Below are 13317 nucleotides of genomic sequence, written 5' to 3' on the forward strand. Positions count from 1 at the left end.
GTGTGTGTGTGTGTGTGTGTGTGTGTGCCTGTATGAGATTTATTATGGGAATTGGCTCATGAGATTATGGAGGCTCATGGGGTTATGAAAATTTTTATATAGTTATCTTTATATATGTCTATATCAACTTCATATGTATATATGTCTATGTGTGTATACATATATATAATCACCATATAAAATCTTATTTTTCCAATATGAGATACATACACACACATTCTATATATATCTTATTGGAGATACACACACACACACACACACACACACACAAACATGAGAGAGAGGATGTGTGTGTGTGGGATGTATATGGTGGGTGTGTGTGTGTGTGCATGTGTGTGTATTTGTGTATCCCATTGGTTCTGTTTCTCTGGAGAGTCCAGACTAATGCAGGGGTGTGTCATGGATGGTCCAAGGACAGACCCCACCGAGATCTGGTCCCACATTCCACCAGGGTTCCATACATGCATCACATGGATCCTTCGGTGTTTGCTCCTTTGCAGCTTAGTGTACTGACTTCCTGGCAGCAGAAACTGCACTGCCAGCCTCTCAAAATGAAGTGTGAATGTGTATCTCCACAGAGCATCCTCAGAGCATAAACCAGGTAAATACAAACATCTAAACAACCCACCGCTGCCTAACCAGCAGAGGGAGGCTAGAAGACCTATTCAGTGAGTTCAGAATAGGCCTCATGGGGAACAACAACTAATATTTATAGCTCCAGTTTCTGTGCCAAGTGTTTTGTATACATTATTTCATACAAACTGTATACTAATTTCCTTTTCACAGATGAGTGCACTTTATCACAGAGAGGTGGAGTGACATGTTAGTTAGTTGCTGACAGATTTGAACCATGGCTGATCTACTTTCTAATTTTCCCTTGTATCGTGTTACCTTGCCGGAAGTCAGTGAGTATTTACTTAGTCATGAAATTACTTCCAAACTGAACTAGCGTTGTTCAGCCAGGCCCCAGAGGCCTGAAGACATATGTGATGGGAAGATTCTTTTAAAACTATTGCAAATTTTCCAAGTAGCTTCATAAGCTCTGAAGAAATCATCACTCAGCCACTTTCTGAGCGAAACCTTTTGTGGTCATTGAAAGATTTTTAAAGATTTAAACGCAATATAAAAAGCACCTTATTACCAGTTTCCAGAAAAAAAGAAAATTGAATTACTAGTGTATTGAATAGTCCATACCCCTCAGTGTATTCTGTACACCTAGTCTCTTTCTAAGTAGAGTGCCCCAGGGTGATCCTGAGACATAATTCCCCACGCTTTCTACAGCACAAACCTGTGAAACTGGCTGGAATGCATTGCACCAGGAGTCCACACTTGGATAAAAAAGAAGTAGTGACTGGTTCGTTTTAAGGGCCAACGTAAGGAGTAGCTTGGCACAAGAATGCTCAGTCAGTGTGCTCTAACAGCAAAGAGTGAATAATATGTCTCATCGAATTACATCTCTTGATGAGTTTTGGTTGTAAATGAAAGAAGAGATAGGTAAAGAGTAAAGGGAAGAAAACCAAAAGGAACACCAAGTTAGGGTCAAAAATAGAGTTAGGAGTATGGTAAGATTATTAGAGGAATATAGGCACATCTATCTAATGCTATGCCAGAATGATTAGGTCAACAAAACTTCCATTAAATTCCTAGAATTTATATTGTTAGTAGTATAATATCAACTATAGTTTGCTGAGCTATTTCCGTGTGCCAAGCAGAGCGCTATGCTTTGTCAAACATTATCAGATTCTATTGCATTCACTAGTTTTGCTGAGTGTGCTTGGTGCTGCTTTGGTATCTGAATGGTGATGGTCACCCTTTCCACTGATTTAAGGCCTTGACATTGAAAGTATTGGGACAGATCCCTGTGTTTGCTGACTTCCTGGAGTACCCTGATAAATCTTCATAATTTGAAGCACATCTGCATTCCTGTAACCTGTAATCTCCTAACACACCAGGAATTGACAACCTAAAAGAAAAGTAAGCCAAACCATACGATGCCGAATTGGTTGTTGTCACTGTTCCCTACGTGAGTAATGAATCGGTTAAATCCTTCACTGCCTCAAGAAATCACCATCTGTTCTTTAGTCTTTAATTGATGTAAGAGATGTTTGAAGAAATCTCCAACGGAAAACGATTCTGGTGTTCATTTAAACCGGCTGGCAGATTAGTGGGTCAGCCAAGCAGATGGTGTCAGGGTGATTTGCCATCCTGGGCAGCTGCTGTCCTACCTGGGAAAGATGGCTGTTTCCTCCTCTGCACGAATCACAAATCTGCCAGCACCACTCAAGCTCCCAGCATCTTTGCATCAAATAAAAAGTTTATTCTGGAGACAGGATTTGGAACCTGGGAGATGAAAACAGCAGAAGGCACAATACATTCTTCAACTTCGGCAATACACAGAGGGCACAGGCCAGGGTGGAAAAAGTTTTTTGGTAAAGCAAAACAAAATTTCATCAACCACACGAACTAGGCAAAAATTCCAGATGGGAAATTTACACCTGTTTTTAGACATTTGGATACAACTGAAAAAAGTCAAGGACTTGATTTCCATGTAAGAAAATTTTACAGAAAATTTAGGTCATAACAACAGTATATATATGCTATATTTATTTCATCTCAATTCTTGGATCTGCAGAGTAAGTGAAAAAGACATTTTCCGGTCCTTTATTGATTATAACTTACGTACAGTCATGTGGTGCTCAGTGACAGAAATGCATTACAAGAAATGCATCATTAGATGATTTCATCGTATGTACACCACAGAGTGTACTTCAACAAACCTTGGTGGTATAAAGTACTATACACTTAGGCTATATGCTGTAGGCTATTGCTCCTTGATTACAAACCTGTACAGCATGTTACTGTTGTAGGAAATTGTAACACAGTAGTAACTATTTATCTAAACTTAGAAAAGGCACTGCAAAAATACGACATCATAATCTTAATCTTACTGGACCACTGTCACATACGTGGTACCTTGTTGGTCAAAATATCATTAAATGCACATGACCATATATCAAAAAGTCTACCTGGAAAGTAGTGGGACATCAACATTTACAGCAGCTTTAACCCCAGACAAAACTGTGAAGGAAGTAAAGCCGTGTTGATTTCTGTGGTTTATCATCCCTGCTCTGCTGCTTCATCATGAATCTGACTCTTGGAGTGCGAACATCATGATTTCTGCTTGGCATCACAGGGAGCTCCTTCTCCTTCCTTCCCTCCAAGAACATTTGGGAGTTCCTAGTGCATGTCAGTCATTGTTCTAGGTTTCGAGGATAAAGGTAGGGGCAAAAACTGACACTGTCTCTGTTCTCATAAAGTTTATATTTTAGTGTGAGTACAAAAATTAAATAACTGATGAAGCAAAGAACAGATAATTCCAAACTGAAAAACAAAGTCCTCTGGAAAAACCTATCATAGCCAAGGAAAGCACGGAACACTGGGAATTTCCAGCTGGCAACATGGGAGGGTGAGAGGGAGCATGGCGAAGTGGACACTTAGGGAAGGTTTATCTGAGGACATGAGAAAGTTACCCAGGAGCTGAAATAAGGCAAGAGGAGTAGAAAAAAACTAGGCAAAGCCTTACAGAAAATGCCATTCCAAGCAAAGAGAATGACATTTACAGACAAAGATGTTGCAAAAGGATCCAGAAGCCTATACTCTTCAGTGTAACAGGACTATAAACCCCTCCTTTTCTACTTCATTCTTCTTCAGAACATTACACTATTAACATGTTACAATTATTATTTAATTATGTGTTTTACTACTTATCTATCCTCTCTATACTTAAGATCTATCAGAAAATTGATTTCTCTGCTACACATACTTCTACGTTCAATTCGTAAACCATTTTCTGTTTTTGTTTGTTTAAGAGAAAGGGATCTCACTATATTTCCCAGGCTGGTCTTGAACTCCTGGCCTTAAACGATTCTCCTGCCTCAGCCTCCAAGTAGCTGGGACTGCAAGTGTATGCCACCACACTCAGCCCTGGAACATTTTCTGACATCCAGTAAGTGCTCGAGAAATATTTATTAGCCGGATAACTGAATGAATAAGGTGATGCTGGGAGGTCCCAGGGCCCCAACAACTCAGGATTCTGTAGGCTGTGTTAGAAACTTGTTTCTATCCTAAGAGTCATAAGAAGATGCTGAAGGATTCTAAATGGAGGGCATAGCCATTTATACATTCATGTGTTAGATATATTTACTGAGCAGTTTGTCTGGTACAGATATCCTACTAGGCAGGTTCACACCCAAAGGCAAACTCTTTTTTGCATCTCTGAATTTTGGAGGTGCCAGGCACACTGGCAAGTCTGAAAAAGTAAAGTTTTCTAAGTAGGGATATGATTGGAGTAACAGGAGGCAAAGAGACAGAACTTTTAGACAGTAAACCCCAAAAGAATGAAAGGACCGAAGGAAGTTAATGGCCTTCATATACTGTTCAAGCCTCACCTGTGGCAGTAATTAAAGCACTTAGGAGACAATAGTGGTAGGGCAAAGGATTGTCTAATTGAAAGGAAAATGATTTGGAAACTACAAAGTGGAGACCCCAGGAATATTCACAGGAATCCAAACTATATCCTTAAAGAGCAAACATGCCCAAGAGCTACCTAGCTGTGTTCACATATTAGTATGCAAAGCACTTGTCTATGCTAATATCATTTATTCTGTGTGTTGCTGGTCAGAGGATGGGAAAGAAAGCAGTATTTATCTAGCATCTACTACATACAAGAAATTATCTACATATTATCTCATTTAATATTCTCAGCAATGTGAGAGTTGTGTGCTTCTCCTATCTTCATTTCCGCATGGAAGACATAAACCAGGCAATGTTCCCACGGCCTTGTTTAGTAAGTGATTGAACAAAAATGTACACTCATATCCCTTATGGAAAAATCCATGAATTTCCTGCTGTTCCTAGTTCTTGGGTGGAGGAAGAAGAGTAGAGGGAAGAAAGAGGGAAAAAGAAAAAGAAGTGGAGGGGAAGGAAGACGTGTAGCTGAGAGAGGACAGTAGTGAGACTGAGAAATCATCCCATGAGCTTGAGTGAGATCTTCTACTTTAATCAGGGTTAAAGAAAGGTAAGAAACAACAAAATAGTAAATTTATGTCAGGCTGTGTGCCCAATACATAGAAATACAGAAGCCTGTAACATAATATGTCTGTTCCAGGAAATGAAAATAAAACAAAACAAACAAAAGCCTTTGAGCAGCAAGGAGAGATGACAATAGAATGAAGAAACCTTCAATTTTAGAAAGAAAGAAACCTCCAATCTTACAGCTATTCTGAACTGAGGCGGCGCTGACGGACAGGCGAGTCAGAGGCGCTCACTGCGATCCCCATCTCTGCCCTGTGAGTTCAGAATGGACACCGCGGCCCTAACGCATTACACATTCTAAGATGGTAAGTGAAGGTGACATTGGAGCATGTCATAGTGTTTGGGCTGCTGTAACAAAACACCATAGACTGGGTAACTCACAAACAACAGAAATTTAGTTCTCGCAGTTCTGGAAGCTGGAAATCTAAAATCAAAGCATTGGCAGATTCAACGCCTGATGAGGACCCATTTCCTGGTTCATAGGTGGTGTCTTTTTGCTGCGTCCTCACATGGTGGAAGGAGCGAATAAGCTTCCTCCGGCCTCTCTTATAAGGGTAACCCCATTCGTGAGAGAGCTGCCTTCATGACCTGACCACGTCCCAAAGGCCCTACCTTCTCTTAATACTGTCACCGTGAAGGTTAGATTTCAAAATATGAATGTAGGAGGGGGAGGAATAAACTTTTAGAACATAACAGATATATGATGGTACACCGAAATAAGTTTAGAGTAAATATTCTGTGCAGTGGGGCAGATGTTTGCAGGGAGGTATCAAATATATGAACATTTTTTTTTTTCTGAGAAAAATCCAGAAAGGTGTAGGAGAATCCCTCATAAACCATGCTACAGTCTGTAAACAGGTACTCAACTTCTGCCAGTCCCAATGACCTGCTGTGTGGAACCGAGAGACTTGCATTTCCTTAGTGTCCAGATCCCAGAGGCAATTTGGGAGAGCAGTAGCCAGTTCTATAGAATCAGGGATATTATAAAATATCCAGCAAGTCAAAATACAGTTAAAGTCAAAATTTGAGTAAGTGTCTAATAACTTTTCAGTTCAACAGTGAAGAATTTAGAAAATATTTTACACCTGAATTTCAAATTTGACCGGGCATCCTGATTTTATCTAGCAATCCTATTTATAGTTCATCTGAATTTTGGGCATCTGCAGTCAGACTGAGAAACCTCCACATGAGGGAGAAACCTGACATGGATCAGTGTGGAATGCAGAATGGCAGGGGCCTCTGAAGACTGTCATGGTGGAAGAGAAGGCAAGCGGAGGTCTAGGCCTGTGTGGTGGCTTTCAGAGAAGAGAGATCACCTTGAGGAGTGAGACACATATTGAATATACCATCATGGTCTGGAGTCTGCATCCAGGCTTCAATCTGGCCAGCTGGCCTGCAAAACTCCCTCCGTAGGATTGAGGGGCCAGGCAGAGAACAAGAAAGCAGTCTGAAGATAGGTCAGGGCCTTTGGAAGGCAGAACCTTGGGAGTATCTGGAAGGAAAGGGACGTGTTGGTTGGTAAACGTTAAAAATTAGCCTGGTGATTGAGCCTTCAATCATGGTGGTCTTAAAAGTCAGTGAGGAGTCAGTTTTAAAGTGAAGACCCAAATATGATTATTATAGTGGAATTTCCCTCAGGTACACCAGGCTCAGAATTTTCACAATCCCCCAAAGAAGTTGGGGTGGAGTTAATATTAGAGTCACATGCATTTTAGTTATACATTATTGAAGTAGAAATTAACTGAAATAGATTACGTTCAGTTAATTTCATTACTTTTGAGGCAGGTATTAACTACTGAGGTCTGGTTTGTCATTATTTCCAGATAAAGAATGTCTTCTGCTGGTGTTAAAGAAAACTACCTAAAATATCTGCAACTCACAGGGCAATTGCAGCCAGAATTATTTTGCCACATTGCCAAATGTGCCTGAACAGAGTGCTCCTCTTTGATGTCTCTCCCACGTATCTCCCTGCTTGCCTATTCATTTAATGTGGTGCAAGCAAAGCCAACTTTGTTTGGTTTGAGCTTAATATCTAAATGACCAGCAAAATGTATGTGAGAAAGAAAGCCTGGAACCTTAAGTGACCCTTAATTGTGAGATTTTTTAAAGAAAAATTTGTCTTTGTGTAACAAGAACTCATTGAATGGTTAGGGAACTTTGATAAGAGGCAAAACCATAGTAAATATTATGACTTATTAACAGTTATGTTGCTCACAAGTTGCCCGGTACAGGCAAAAATTGTTTTTCTTCTTCTGATACTGGATTACTCTAACTTGACTCCTATCTGTTAGCTAAGGTCTTGAAACCACTGGAAAATAACTGTTAGGAAATTTGCTGAGAAGTCCTGCCAGGAGAAGCGAAGACATCTCCGTAGCAGGAGAAGTGATACTAAGAGCCAGCTAAACCAGAGACTGTCCAGGTTCTGAAGAGAACAAATGCTGCCTTTTAAGTTCTTCAATCTTATGACAGTGTCTTATTAAATTTAAAAAAATTGACTCAAAAATGAATTCTACCAGACAAAAAATTTTATTTGCATAGAGTAGGGTCCAAACAAATATGATAACAGCAAAGATGTCACTAACCTACCATGGTTTCAATGTTTACCAGTGTAGGACACTTTATAATTTAATGTGTTACCTATTTCCATTCACTTCCAAAGTGAGGTACAAGGTTAGCAGACGAGAACCAGATTTGGAATCAAAATCCGATGCTAAGATGCCCTTGCCTGGCAATAACTGCTAAGGTGAATTGAGCACTTGTTATGTGGCCAGGCAGTTCCTCTGCATTGCATGAAGCTCCAGTGATGTAATTCCTTTCACGCTCCTATGGGTTAGGCAGGATTATTTTCTCATTTCAGAGACAAAAAGGAAAATCGTTTTTCCGACGCAAATGATGCCGATAAGTAAGAAAACAGGAAGGTCTCTCATCCTCTTTGGACCTTAGTTCCTGTGTCTATATAATCTAAATAAGAATAATAGAAATAATAACAATCGACACGTCGCATAGCAATTTGAAAGTTTACATTTCCTTTTGATTTCAAAACCAACTTGAGATAGGTATTATCCCTTCAAGTTGAGAAAACTGAATTGAAGTCACAAGGTTACAAGGTAAAGGGCACAGCTGAGACTCAGATGCAGAGAAACAGACAAAGAAGAAACTGTGCTCGGAGACAACCACTGACACACCACCTTTGCTGCCATACAGAGTTTTTATGATGCTCAAAACGAAACCAAAGGGAAACAGCAAGGAGAGTTACTAACATGCACTCTGTCTTCCTGTAGTTTTATTCCTCCATTATGTTATAGAGTAGACATTTCTAAAGTGTGTTAAATTATTGGTACCCTTCATCATAGTGACCCAGGATGTTTCTGTGACTTCTTCACAGGACTTTTGAGGGGGTGCCTCGTTTACCCAGCCCACAGCTTTCAACATTTTGTGGGTGGGAGTGTGTTAGCAAATAAGGCAGAAACTGGAGTGCATGAATGCCAGCAGGAGCGGACTCCACTCACTTGGACCCACCGCACTTTACATTTCACAGAAGGGAGCTCACAAGTGAGTGGGTGTAAGAGCCAGGGCAAGTGCTTTTGGGTGCCAGTAGGAGCAAACTCTGTGCAGGCCCTGCAGCAGCCTCTACCTGGGGTGCCCTCAACCCCTGAAGCCCCAGAGAGAGTGTTACAGTGTTCTTTTAGCTTCGCTTAAAAGAAGGCTTAAGGGTTAACAGGTCAGTGGGCCCTTGGCCTTTTCACATGAGGCAATGGCCCTCTGCCAGCAAGGGCAAAAGGTCAGTTTACAGCCTTTTGCATCTGCACTTGTGTCTCCCAAACTGTCTGGCGTCTGGGAGAAATGAGGTCACACAAACAGATTGAAGAATGATAAATGTGGGGGATTTTATTTCCAGTGAAAGTGGCTCTCAGCAGGAAGAGGAGATAAATAGCGGACAGGGAGGGAAGATAATATTCCCCTGAAGTCTGGCCATCTCCTGCCAGATTCTTCTCCAAAGTTATGCTGTCAAGCTGTCCCTCTGAAGTCAAGCCAATTATCTCTGACTTCCAGCCATAGTCGCCAATGTCCAGTTGTTTCTCTTCTCTGCTGGCTGAGTCTGGGGTCTTTATAGGCAGAGATTAGGAGGTGGAAGCAGGCCACGTGTAGTTGAGGAAAAGGCAACATTCCAGTGGGAAAACAGGGATATAAGCTCACACTTTGGGCTGCATTCTCAGGGTTTTTGGCTTGAGGGTGGGGCTTCACCAGGGACCCTCCCTTTTCTACGTAGAATTTCTCTGCCTAGAATTTCTCTACCTCCTTTCTCTTTCATTTCCCCACTGTGAAGAGGCACATCTCACTGACATATACGGAAAATGACCAGTCCTAGCTACTTCCTGCTGACAGGAGTCATTGTTTGGGGAGGACAGCAGTCAGATTTCTCCCGAAGGTCTACCTAAGATTCCCCAGCAAAATGGAGCCATTCTCTAAGGCTCCAGTTGCCTGAACATTTAGAGTTTCTTGGCCCCTAGGCAAGAAGAAATAAATTTTACAATATTAGGTATGCACAGATCAAATAATGTCCATTATATAAAAAAGGTTAAAAAGGAAAGAATATAGGTCCAAAGATGACAGCAATAAGAAGTGAAATATACTGATCACAGAATGAAGATGAAACAGCAAGCCTAGGTAAGGCTATAAATGGGGTATTCATGGAGGGTTAATTATTAACACTTAACCTTTTGTGATTTTTAGCTTGAGGTCTCCAATCCCTTCACAGTACTTTGGATGGTTTTCTGGGATGACTAAGGTAACTCTGTCGATTTCTCAGGCCTGTACTCAGGTATAATAAATCCAAGAATCAATTCCAGGGACCTTCACTGCCATAGGAGTAGAAAGAAGTACAGGATAAGGTCCCTCCCAACCCAGGTTTACAGAGGGAGAAAGAGAAGGAAGTACTTTTACTGGTACTTCTCCTGGGGTTGTAGTTCATGAAATTGGGCCTCTGAAAGATGTTTCAGTTCCTATTGAAAATGGCCCAAATACATTATATATTTAATCAAATCAGAGGTTTCTTGGTCTAACAAGAAATTATTGGTGAGGAAAGGCCATCCATACATTGTCTCAAAGGAACTCAAATCCAGCCTTCAAGGAGTGCTTCTGATACATGATAGAACTATGGAAAGAAGGGTAGTTCCAGGGGAGGTGAGACCCCTGAGACAATTTCTTGAGGTGCCTTTTGATAATATCATTTGTCTTTTCTACCTGTCCTGAGGATTGTGGTCTCCAAACACAATGAAGATGGTACTGTATGCCTAGTGACCCCCTGGGTGACAGCTGCCTTGAATAAGGGGCCATTTTCACCCTGGAGGTACGTAAGGACTCCAAAGCAAGGAATTTTCTGATCAACTAGTATTTTTATCACCTCAGAAGCTTTCTCTGTTCAACATGGAAATGCTTCTACCCAAACTAGGAGGTACTGGATGCCTTTTGACTTTGGCATAAAATTTATTTGCCAGTCTTGCCTTGGGTAGCCTCCTGGCCTTTGGATTCTTGGGGAAACATGCTGTTGGTTGAGCAGATTATTTTTATTTTTATTTTTTATTTTTTTATTTTTTTCCTTTTTTATTAATTGCATTTTAGGTTTTGGGGTACATGTGATGAACATGCAAGATTGTTGCATAGGTACACACATGGCAGTGTGCTTTGCTTCCTTCCGTCCCCTCACCTATATCTGTCATTTCTCCCCATGCTATCTCTTCCCACCTCCCCACCCCCCGCCCCTCCCCCATTTCCCCCCAACGGATCCCAGTGTGTAGTGCTCCCCTCCCTGTGTCCATGTGTTCTCATTGTTCAACACCCGCCTATGAGCGAGAATATACGGTGTTTGATTTTCTGCTCTTGTGTCAGTTTGCTGAGAATAATGGTTTCCAGGTTCATCCATGTCCCTACAAAGGACGTGAACTCCTCGTTTTTGATGGCTGCATAATATTCCATGGTGTATATGTACCACATTTTCCCTATCCAGTCTATCATCGTTGGGCATTTGGGTTGGTTCCAGGTCTTTGCTATTGTAAACAGTGCTGCAATGAACATTCGTGTGCATGTGTCCTTGTAGTAGAATGATTTATAATCCTTTGGATATATACCCAGTAATGGGATTGCTGGGTCAAATGGGATTTCTATTTTTAGGTCCTTGAGGATTCGCCACACTGTCTTCCACAATGGTTGAATTAATTTACATTCCCACCAACAGTGTAAAAGTGTTCCTATTTCTCCACATCCTCTCCAGCATCTGTTGTTTCCCGATTTTTTAATGATCGCCATTCTAACTGGTGTGAGATGGTATCTCAATGTGGTTTTGATTTGCATTTCTCTGATGACCAGTGATGATGAGCATTTTTTCATATGTTTGTTGGCCTCCCGTATGTCTTCTTTTGTAAAGTATCTGTTCATATCCTTTGCCCATTTTTGAATGGGCTTGTTTGTTTTTTTCTTGTAGATCTGCTTTAGTTCTTTGTAAATTCTGGATATCAGCCCCTTGTCAGATGGGTAGGCTGCAAAAATTTTTTCCCATTCTGTTGGTTGCCAATTCACTCTACTGACTGTTTCTTTTGCCGTGCAGAAGCTGTGGAGTTTGATTAGGTCCCATTTGTCTATTTTGGCTTTTGTTGCCATTGCTTTTGGCATTTTGGTCGTGAAGTCCTTGCCTACACCTATGTCCTGAATGGTTTTGCCTAGATTTTCTTGTAAGGTTTTTATGGTATTAGGTCTGATGTTTAAGTCTTTAATCCATCTGGAGTTAATTTTGGTGTAAGGTGTCAGGAAGGGGTCCTGTTTCTGCTTTCTGCACATGGCTAGCCAGTTTTCCCAACACCATTTATTAAACAGGGAATCCTTTCCCCATTGCTTGTTTTTGTCAGGTTTGTCGAAGATCAGATGGTTGTGGGTATGTTGTATTTCCTCTGAGGCCTCTGTTCTGTTCCATTGGTCTATATCTCTGTTTTGGTACCAGTACCATGCTGTTTTGATTACTGTAGCCTTGTAGTATAGTTTGAAGTCCGGTAGTGTGATGCCTCCTGCTTTGTTCTTTTTGCTGAGAATTGACTTGGCTATGCGGGCTCTCTTTTGGTTCCATATGAAGTTTAAGGTGTTTTTTTTCCAGTTCTGTGAAGAAGGTCATTGGTAGCTTGATGGGAATAGCGTTGAATCTGTAAATTACTTTGGGCAGTATGGCCATTTTCACGATGTTGATTCTTCCTAACCATGAACATGGAATGTTTCTCCATCTGTTTGTATCCTCTCTTATTTCGTTGAGCAATGGCTTGTAGTTCTCCTTGAAGAGGTCCTTTACGTTCTTTGTTAGTTGTATTCCTAGGTACTTTATTCTCTTTGTAGCAATTGTGAATGGCAGTTCGTTCTTGATTTGGCTCTCTTGAAGTCTATTACTGGTGTATAGGAATGCTTGTGATTTTTGCACGTTGATTTTGTATCCTGAGACTTTGCTGAAGTTGTTTATCAGTTTCAGGAGATTTTGTGCTGAGATGATGGGGTCTTCCAGATATACAATCATGTCATCTGCAAATAGAGACAATTTGATTTCCTCCTTTCCAATTTGGATACCCTTTATTTCTTTTTCTTGCCTGATTGCTCTGGCTAGAACTTCCAGTACTATATTGAATAGGAGTGGTGAGAGAGGGCATCCTTGTCTAGTGCCAGATTTCAAAGGGAATGCTTCCAGTTTTTGCCCATTCAGTATGATATTGGCTGTTGGTTTGTCGTAAATAGCTTTTATTGTTTTGAGATACGTTCCTTCAATACCTAGTTTATTGAGGGTTTTTAGCATAAAGGGTTGTTGAATTTTGTCAAAAGCCTTCTCTGCATCAATCGAGATAATCATGTGGTTTTTGTCTTTGGTTCTGTTTATGTGGTGGATTACGTTTATGGACTTGCGTATGTTGAACCAGCCTTGCATCCCCGGGATGAATCCTACTTGGTCATGGTGGATGAGCTTTTTGATATGCTGTTGCAATCGGTTTGCCAGTATTTTATTGAAGATTTTTGCATCTATGTTCATCATGGATATTGGCCTGAAATTTTCTTTTCTTGTTGAGTCTCTGCCGGGTTTTGGTATCAGTATGATGTTTGTCTCGTAAAATGATTTGGGAAGGATTCCCTCTTTTTGGATTGTCTGGAATAGTTTCAGAAGGAATGGTATCAGCTCCTCCTTGTATGTCTGGTAGA

At 40.9% G+C, this 13317-nt stretch overlaps 1 long non-coding RNA gene across 1 annotated transcript in view; it reads right to left on the reverse strand.

Annotated features, from left to right (window-relative positions):
- Window positions 1-2233: 2233 nt before the first annotated feature.
- Window positions 2234-13317, reverse strand: part of LOC141580723 (uncharacterized) — a 69601-nt gene continuing 58517 nt past the window's right edge. Inside the window, exon 3 of the long non-coding RNA XR_012513014.1 lies at window positions 2234-2340. This is a non-coding gene — a long non-coding RNA (uncharacterized LOC141580723). The remainder of the gene's footprint in view (window positions 2341-13317) is intronic.

Source organism: Saimiri boliviensis, chromosome 12 (assembly GCF_048565385.1).
Source record: "Saimiri boliviensis isolate mSaiBol1 chromosome 12, mSaiBol1.pri, whole genome shotgun sequence".
Classification (NCBI taxonomy): Eukaryota; Metazoa; Chordata; class Mammalia; order Primates; family Cebidae; genus Saimiri; species Saimiri boliviensis.